Below are 8,566 nucleotides of genomic sequence, written 5' to 3'. Positions count from 1 at the left end.
AACATTTTCAACTTAAAATTTTTGACAAGTTCTTCCAGGAAAGTTCATAGCTCAGCTTGCAGTGCTCAGATAGACAAGTCTTCAGTAGTTATGTCTAAACCCAGAGCCAAGCACTGCATGGGAGAAACTAACCTGATTTTTGGCTTTACTTTTGGAATTTTTGCTACAATTGGGTCGATTTGTTCTTCCTGTTGACCATTTGTACAAGTGCAAATATTCACATGAAAAAAAGAAAGCTGAGGAACTACATGAATCCCAGAGTACAAGAAGTTTAACCCCTTCCAAGTCCTGGACAAATTCTACTTGATATATAATAACATTAATAAACATATTAAACCTCAACTATGTGCTAGACCCATCGAAACACTGAAGATACCTAACAGCCAATATACTGACTGTCTCTATGCCCGATGCAGTTCAGATTGTGAGAAAGACAGGCAAGTAATAAGGGCAATATGACGCAGTATGCACTGTAATAAGGGCAGTTACCAAGGGGCCATGTAAGCATGAAAAAGGAGTGCGCAACATCTGTTACAATAGAGATTATATTTGAAAATGATTAGGTGGACTTGGCAAGGAAGAACATTCCTACAGAAGAAATATGATACAAACAAACAGACTACGTGAAAGAACATGAGTTGTTCTTACAGAGTGAGTGAACTTTATACGGAGAAGTGGTGGGAGATGAGGCAAGAGATACAGCCAAGGGCTAAACCAAGAAGAGAGGGTTTGGTTTTTTTAAACTCATAATTAGGATTTTTACCTTTACCCTACACATCCAAGTGGGAGCCACTGCCAGATTTTAAGCAACCGAAAAGACAACAAAATTCATATATTTGAAAGGTAATTTTTTAGAAGCAATGTGGAGAATTAACTTGAAGAGGTGAGACTGGAAGCAGGAAGAGGTGCTTGGAAACTAATGCAGTAATATTCCAGGGGAAATATAATGTGCTACTGAAATAAAGCAGTACCACTGGAGATGAAGAGGAAGCGACTGATTTGACATATTTCTGAGGTAGGGTTTATAGAATAATTGAAAAATTGGGGATGAAGATAAGAGAAAAGATGACGGGATGATGTCATGTATGAATCACTGTACTGTCTTAGGCTTATTACACTGGTGGGGAAAACATTGACTCAGGATGAACAACTGATTTGAGAACATTAGAAATAATTTTGATTTTGAAAGGCTTCTTGAGGTTTTGAGGTGCTTGTAAGACATGCATGTGTTTTGGTAAAAGTGCCCAGTAGGAAGTTGGGATTATAGATCTGGAGTTGAACATTCCTTCCTCAAAGTGGCTTCTTAATTACCCAGTGTTGGCATATTCAAATAGCTGTGTAGCTTAATGCATTTACTGTCCTGATATACAACATTTCCCACTTCCCACTTCTGATGATGACATACTGCAATTAAGCAAGTTGTTTATTATAATAAAATGTGCATAAAATTATAGGGCTGAAAGAAACTTCAGAAATTATTATACTCTTCTTTTTGTTTTGAATTGGAAATTAATGTACCTAATGTATTCCCAGAAACACCATTGACTTCTTTCAAATCTCTAGCATAGATGACGAACAACTCCCTTCATAACATGGTCTAGTATCTCACCAAGCTGATAGGAGGATTTTGCTAACATTAGTCTATACCCTTCATTCTGCAAGTGTAGTTTGTTCTTTCTGATCTTATTCTTGGTGGAAATGGAGAACAGCTGTTTAATGCTAATGGCAAAATCAGTACATTTAAAATTGTTGAATACACACTTCAGACTTATCTGAATTGTGAACTTGGCAATATTTATGAATTTAAAGCATGAAAATATAAACTAGATTCATCACGATATTTTTCCAACTTCAGGGAAGTGTGATAAAACAGTGTTCTCAACATTAAAGGCTCAAAGCACTATCCTTGAAATAATGTTCTAGAATCCTAAAGTGATTAAATATTTTCAATAAACTACATGAAAATATTTTATGCATACAGATCTCATATGAAATGGGTAATCCTAAAAAAGAAAAATAAATCACTATTTGCATTCTGAGTTGTGATAGCCACCCACAATCTTCAGAACCTCCAATATTGTATCCAACTATAAAAATTATTGGTACTGGAGGTTGATGTGTGTCTTAAATGAAATATTAATAAATTGTAATCATTTTCATGCAATTCCAAGGGGTAAACATAATACTCATTTTTTCCTAAGAAAATACAGCTGATTATTGTTAGTTAAGTTTGGCCACTTCCAACCTCTTACCTACTTAAACTCTGAAGGGATGAAGTACAAGGGAACATAAATGTTATGAATGACCTATTTCAAAGGTAGTAGTTTTGTTTACTTTCAAATTTAGGTGATTTTGCAGAGTTGTAAAATGTTGTAAATAGACTGAACTCTAGTGCAGACAGTGAATAAAGGAAAAATATTTCTCTTGAAAATACCCCATGAACCAGAAGTCCACATTGACATTAAATGCATACACAACCAATATAAAAAGTATGTAGGATGAACTTATTTGCTAAATGAACTTATTATCTTCTAAGTGTATGCGGGAAAGAGAGAAGTCATAAACAAAACCAGAAAACACAACCAAAGAAACACATGATCATGGCAAACTTTTGTATGACTCCACATTTCTACGACTCACCAAATGACCTCTATCAAGTCTATTGCTTTTAAAAGTGTCTGAGAACCCAGGTCCTGGAGTACCCTCGACCTAGGTTTATAATCCTGGCTCTACAGTATACTTCCTGGGTGATCTTAGTCCAGTCATGAACTCTAATCTTTGGTTTCCTCATTCATAAATAGAGGATACTAATACCTACCTTGTAGGGCTGTGTGATACCAAAATGTTATAATGCATGCAAAATTCCTGGCACATAATGCTAAATTATTATAATTATTGTTATGACTTCATTGCGATTTTATCAATCATACTGTCCCCTGATTAGCTTAATGTTGTTTATGTTGGACTACATTTTCCACTGTTCTTTTATGACTGCATTTTTCTTAAGTACACTGGTCACACATCTCAGGCACTCCCACATCAAACCATACACAAATACACAGCTACTAATACAATGTTTTAGTTGCACACCCATATGTATTTGCCAATTTTCTTCCTTGTAGAGAATGTTTCTGGGTGTAAACTAAGAAAAAGACTTACGAATACTCTATCACGTTTAGAAGTGACCAAACTACCACAGCTCACAGTACCTACGATTATGAAAAGAGTAATGATTAAAATTGCGTCTTGGAGCCCCTTTCTAAACTGCCCTACAAATCTGTGATATTTGTTAAAGATTGACAGCTTATGTCTACTGCTTTTATTCAGTCTATCATGCTGGTATTGAGGAAACTAGTTCAGTGTCATTCTAGAGGAAGTAGAGGCGACAAATCATAAGTGGAACTAGATGCAACAAATCACCACATACTATATTTGGTAGAGCATAGAGCATTAGGATTATTGAGTGCTCCAAATTCTTATTCATCACCCAATACACATTATATTTCTAGACACCAAAGGATAAGCCTGTAATAATTGAATATTCTTGAAGATTGTACTTAATTTTAATATCCTAGAAGTCCAGACTGTCTCTCCAGATTTGATAGGCCAGTCTATAATTTAAGAAATATGATGTTGCTAATGATAGCTCAATGTTTTACAGTGACCATCAGTATAGCAAAGAAGAAACAATTACTAAAATAAGCTGCCATCTTTATAAGGACCTCTAAAACTCATGACCTATAAGTTGCATTTTAAAATTTAGAAACCAAAATTGTATAGTAATGATGATTTCAAAAATCTGTGAATATATAAACAAAAACACACTGAATGGTATACTGTAAATGGGTGAATTTCATTATTTGTGAATTGTATCTCACTAAAGCTGTTATTAAAAAATTAGAAACCATGTTTTATAGTAATAGGAAAAAATTTGAGTCCCCTTAGAGGGAACAATGGAGCTCTGGTTTCAGAAGAAATTAAAATTGTCAGCTATGTTTTAGAAATTTAAAGATAAGGATGATTTCAACAAACTTTTCAAGCACATGAAAGACATTTTACAGGTGAGGATTTTTTCTAAGTCAAATCTAGGTGATTACAAATGATCTAGGTTTAACTGTTAGTATCTGTAAAGCTATATAAAAATAAAAAGGCCAGCTGCTTCATTTTCTTTCCCTGTCATCATTTGGAGGGCAAGGGGAGTGAGTACAGAAGAGAGCAGATACAGGAGGAAAGTGAGTCAAACGTTTATTAAATAAGAATGAATTAACATTGCCCCAGGTGGTCTCTAGAGCTCCAATTACTTACCTTCTTCTTTCTGAGTTTAAATCTGAAGCTAGGGGAAAATAAGAGAGAAAATGCAAAAATCACCCTCAAAGGCAATGTAGAAGTAAAGACGCCATAAAGTTTTAAAAAGGGAACAGTGAATGGAATCATAAATGGAAGACTACATCAACAGAAACCATTTCAAGTTCAAATTGGAGTTTCCACTTCCTGAAATCAATCTCAAAATAAGACTATGTGAACAGTCACACACTTCGTATCTTGAAAATATAGCAAAGGTATTGAAGTTTTGCTTTCCCTCCTTAGAGGTGTTTAAATGTGATTGGCACTGTATGTAGACACGGAAATTTTAACTTCAGCTTCTCTTAAATTACCAGAGTGATTCATCTGAAGTTTCTGATATTTAACATCCAATTGATTCACCATCCAATTTGGACAGATTTGACTTTTGCTCTGATCATTAGAGAGTTTATCATAGGGGTTAGGGATACCAAGATTTTAGAGCTTTTGTTTGGGAAGAGTGCCACATTTTCTTCTGTAATTATTTTCTGGTGAATATTCTATAGCTAAGAATTTTCACTAAATTTTATAGATCTTATCCATATTAAGGAAAATAAGAAACTTAATGTTCAATTCTTCTGAGAAAGGCTTTACATCAACACAAATCTTTCAATACATCAGACTTTATAGCCTCTATGTGTGGAAATACAACGTGAATGGAAGGTTAGGTTGTCATATGGGTTGATTGCAATGCCCGAAAAAAATTTTTTCCAATCATCTCCAATATGAAATTTGGAAAATTAATTATAAACTTTATGCGCCAATAAAGAGAACACAAATGAAACATTGCTGCTGCTCCTTGTGTAGTGTTGACTTCAAGGGAGAAAGGGACACAACTTTATAACTAGCTCAGGAGAATGTTGTCAAGTCTAACAGCCATAACTTAAAAATTAAATTATCTTCAAAAAAGAAAAATTATCATAAAGCTCTACTTTTCAAATGGTCAGGAGACTCCAACAAGGTTTCCAATTTTACTAAGAATTACTGCATTTCCAAAATATTTCACAATGCAATTCCCAGTGTAGTAAGACACATTATAAAACCAGTAAAGCCAAGGTCTACACCAGCAGTCATTAGTATACACGTCAGAATAAGAAAAGGAGAAGGTTTTTGATAATTTAGTATTCTTCATTTTAATGATTTTTGAAGTTCACATTTCTTTTTTATAAAGTAATAGATTGCATTTCGTCTATAATAAGGCCCTGTCTACTTTGATTTGCATTTTAATCTGGTACCTGATCAAACTATCTCTCTCTAATCATCATTTTGGTATCACGTGGTATATATTTTAGCTTCCTTAGATAAGCAGTCAGATCTGAGACTTTGCAACAAAGTAAGAAGTGAAGCACTTACAGTTTTTTAAGAGTAGAGATGATTGAATTGTGGTACACTGTCTGCAATAACACAGAGGTGACTTTTTCAGAGAAAATGCCTCTGTAATAAAGCCAATAACGTTCTTTAACTCCAAGCCTCTTTTTCATTCTAAATGCAATGAACAGACAGCCAGCATTGTCAGCATCAAAACTGTAAGTCAGTTTGTGTATTAATTTTGGATTCGGTCACTAAATTACCTAGTGCTCATTTTTTCCTAATGTAAAAGCTTTCTTAAGTAACCTTATTAATTAGCTTTGTGAGAGATCATATACATACTTTAGGTTCTTCGACACATTTTCACAATTTTTTAAAGCCCTCAAATTTAAAGGATTGCTAGTCGTGGTTCCACTGTGAAGTTATAAATATTTCAGGGTACACAGCATGTAAGTTAATGCTGAGTAGGGCTCAGCAGTTCTAATTTATATTATTAATTCATTCATTCTTCTGAAAGGGGGAGTATGAGGAGATGTACTTATTCCAGTTTTAGTTAACAGCCAGATCAGCGATATGGGTTTCTTGCTTCAATTTTTGAGTGTTATCATTGTTGACTGCAAACTCCAGGAAAACTTACATCTTAAGTTTCTACTAGAGCAGACATAAGAGGTAGAACAAATAGAAGAAAACTCTTGCCTACTTTGGGATAAATTGTCACTATCAATAAATTACATAAGCAAGGCTGTTTTTGTTGTTGTTGCTCCTCCCATGAGTTTTAAGGTCATGTGTCTTTTCTTAACTTGATAAAATTTAGGGTCGTAAAACTTTAATCGCCAGACGTAACAGTTAATGACGTTACAATATTTCCAAAAATTCGGAAGAATGTATCATAGATTCTTAAGGCAATTTCAAAAGAGATGTTAAGAAATATTTTGATGAATCATTGAAATAAGTGTCTAGTCTTTGAAACGCAAACAATTATTTTTAGATGTATATGTTCTGTTGGGATTTTTTTTCTCTGAAGAGTGGAATTGCATATAACTCTGTTGGGAATTTTTAAATGCCATATTACTTGATTACAAAATCAAAAAACAGACAAAAAAAAAAACCTCTCAGCAAATCAGGATTATTGATATAATCCAGCCACAATATTTTGTAATCAAACCAGGCAATGAAGATGCTGCTTCCCACTGTGTCATCTGCCTTGAAATAATATAATGATCAGTACTTCTCTTCATCTTTAACTTCCTTCCTTGTGTCTTTTGAACTTCAGCTCAGTTATATTGACAAAAAGATTGAAGTCATCATAAAGTCGGAAATGCATAGACAAAGATAACAATGATAGATTAAACCATCCTCAATTCAGCAGCTTTTTTTTTGTTACTGTGTATAACAGTCTAAAAGATAAAGGTTTATTTTTGTATCATATCTTAGTAGATGAAGATCGCTGACCAAACAGAAAGCCAACAAAGCTGAATGCTCTGGCAAATCTTGCCCCCAAGCTTTGCTCTACCAGCAGTATAAGCATTCATTAATTACTCTCAACTACAAGATGATCTAGTAAAGATTTTTACTATCATTTTCCTACTAATGACTAGAAGATGTCCAAATAGTAAAATGATGTGACTTCAAAAATCAAGAAGCCAGAAAATCAATTTCTACTCAGGCAGTTCTGCTCCAGGACTCTCATTACATAACAATAGGCATCTAGTCATTGCTGTACTGGCTTTTGCTTCAAATTTAACTCTACTTTGAAAGAATGAAGGATTTTAAAACTTGTCCATAAATAAAAAGTATATAAAATTTTGGTGATAAGGAAATATTTTAGTTAAGATCTTTTTTCCTTTAGTCCTAAAAGATGACATTTGCCGTCACTCACCTTCAAAGCATGAGCTTGAGTAAACTAGTATTGTTCCAGGCATTGAAATGTGTAAAGATTTAGTAGTTGGTGAGGAGAAATCATTTCTTTGATTTAATGTTACAGTCTATGACAGAGCCTGCTTTATATGTACCAATACAGTCTGATTTTATTAAGCAAGCATAGTTAATAGGTTATTCATAGTAGGATGGGTAAGAAAATATCCTTCAGTTTGCTCTATTTCCATTACAAGTGAAGCTTTTTTGAGAGAAGGGAGATCACTAACATAGGGGAATGATACAGGTATTAGTTATATCTAAATATGTCACAATGAGATGAGAGAGGAGCAAAGTCAGACAAAGAGAACTTCCCATCAACAAAGCAAATGATTGGTGCTTATCAATCAACCAAGTAATTTTTGTCAGCCAGCTTCCCAGTGATGATGATGGAAAAGATGATGAGATTAGTGGTGGTGGCAGTGTGTTGTTAATAGTTGGTCTGGTTCTGCTATGCTAAAGCTGGTATCTTCCAGTATACCTTATCTGTAGGAGATGGCAGACGTTAAGGGTTTGCCAAACCCCCTTTGGCAAATTTGATACCAAAGATGAGTTATAATGTGGGATATGGAGTTCACAAGCCATGTTATGCAAATGAATTAAACTCAGTTGATTATGTTGTTTATTGTGGATGGTACAGGTATCAGGCAAAACAAAAATTACATAGCTGTGTGAGTTCTGTAGTGAAATTGATTATTGCTTAAAATTTTATGTTCAAGGTTTTTCTGTTAGGGAGTATCTTACAGTAAAATGTAGACTTCATTATTCATATTCTTGTCTAATGAATATACACAAAAAGGAAAATTTTATCTTTTTCAAAAATACTGAAAGTTTTCAATAAAGGAACTTTAGAGAGAAAAAGTGCCATATTTCAAACATTAGTGATAAGTAAATTCCTTTTTATCTTTGTTATCCCATCTGTAAGGCAACTGTTAAAAACATTCAAAAAGATTTATAAACTCAAGCTTTTTTCCCTCCTGTTTTGAATTACAAATTCTAGTTT

Source organism: Vicugna pacos, chromosome X (genome assembly GCF_048564905.1).
Source record: "Vicugna pacos chromosome X, VicPac4, whole genome shotgun sequence".
In the NCBI taxonomy this organism is placed as follows: domain Eukaryota; kingdom Metazoa; phylum Chordata; class Mammalia; order Artiodactyla; family Camelidae; genus Vicugna; species Vicugna pacos.
Note: the sequence above shows the minus strand (reverse complement) of the source record.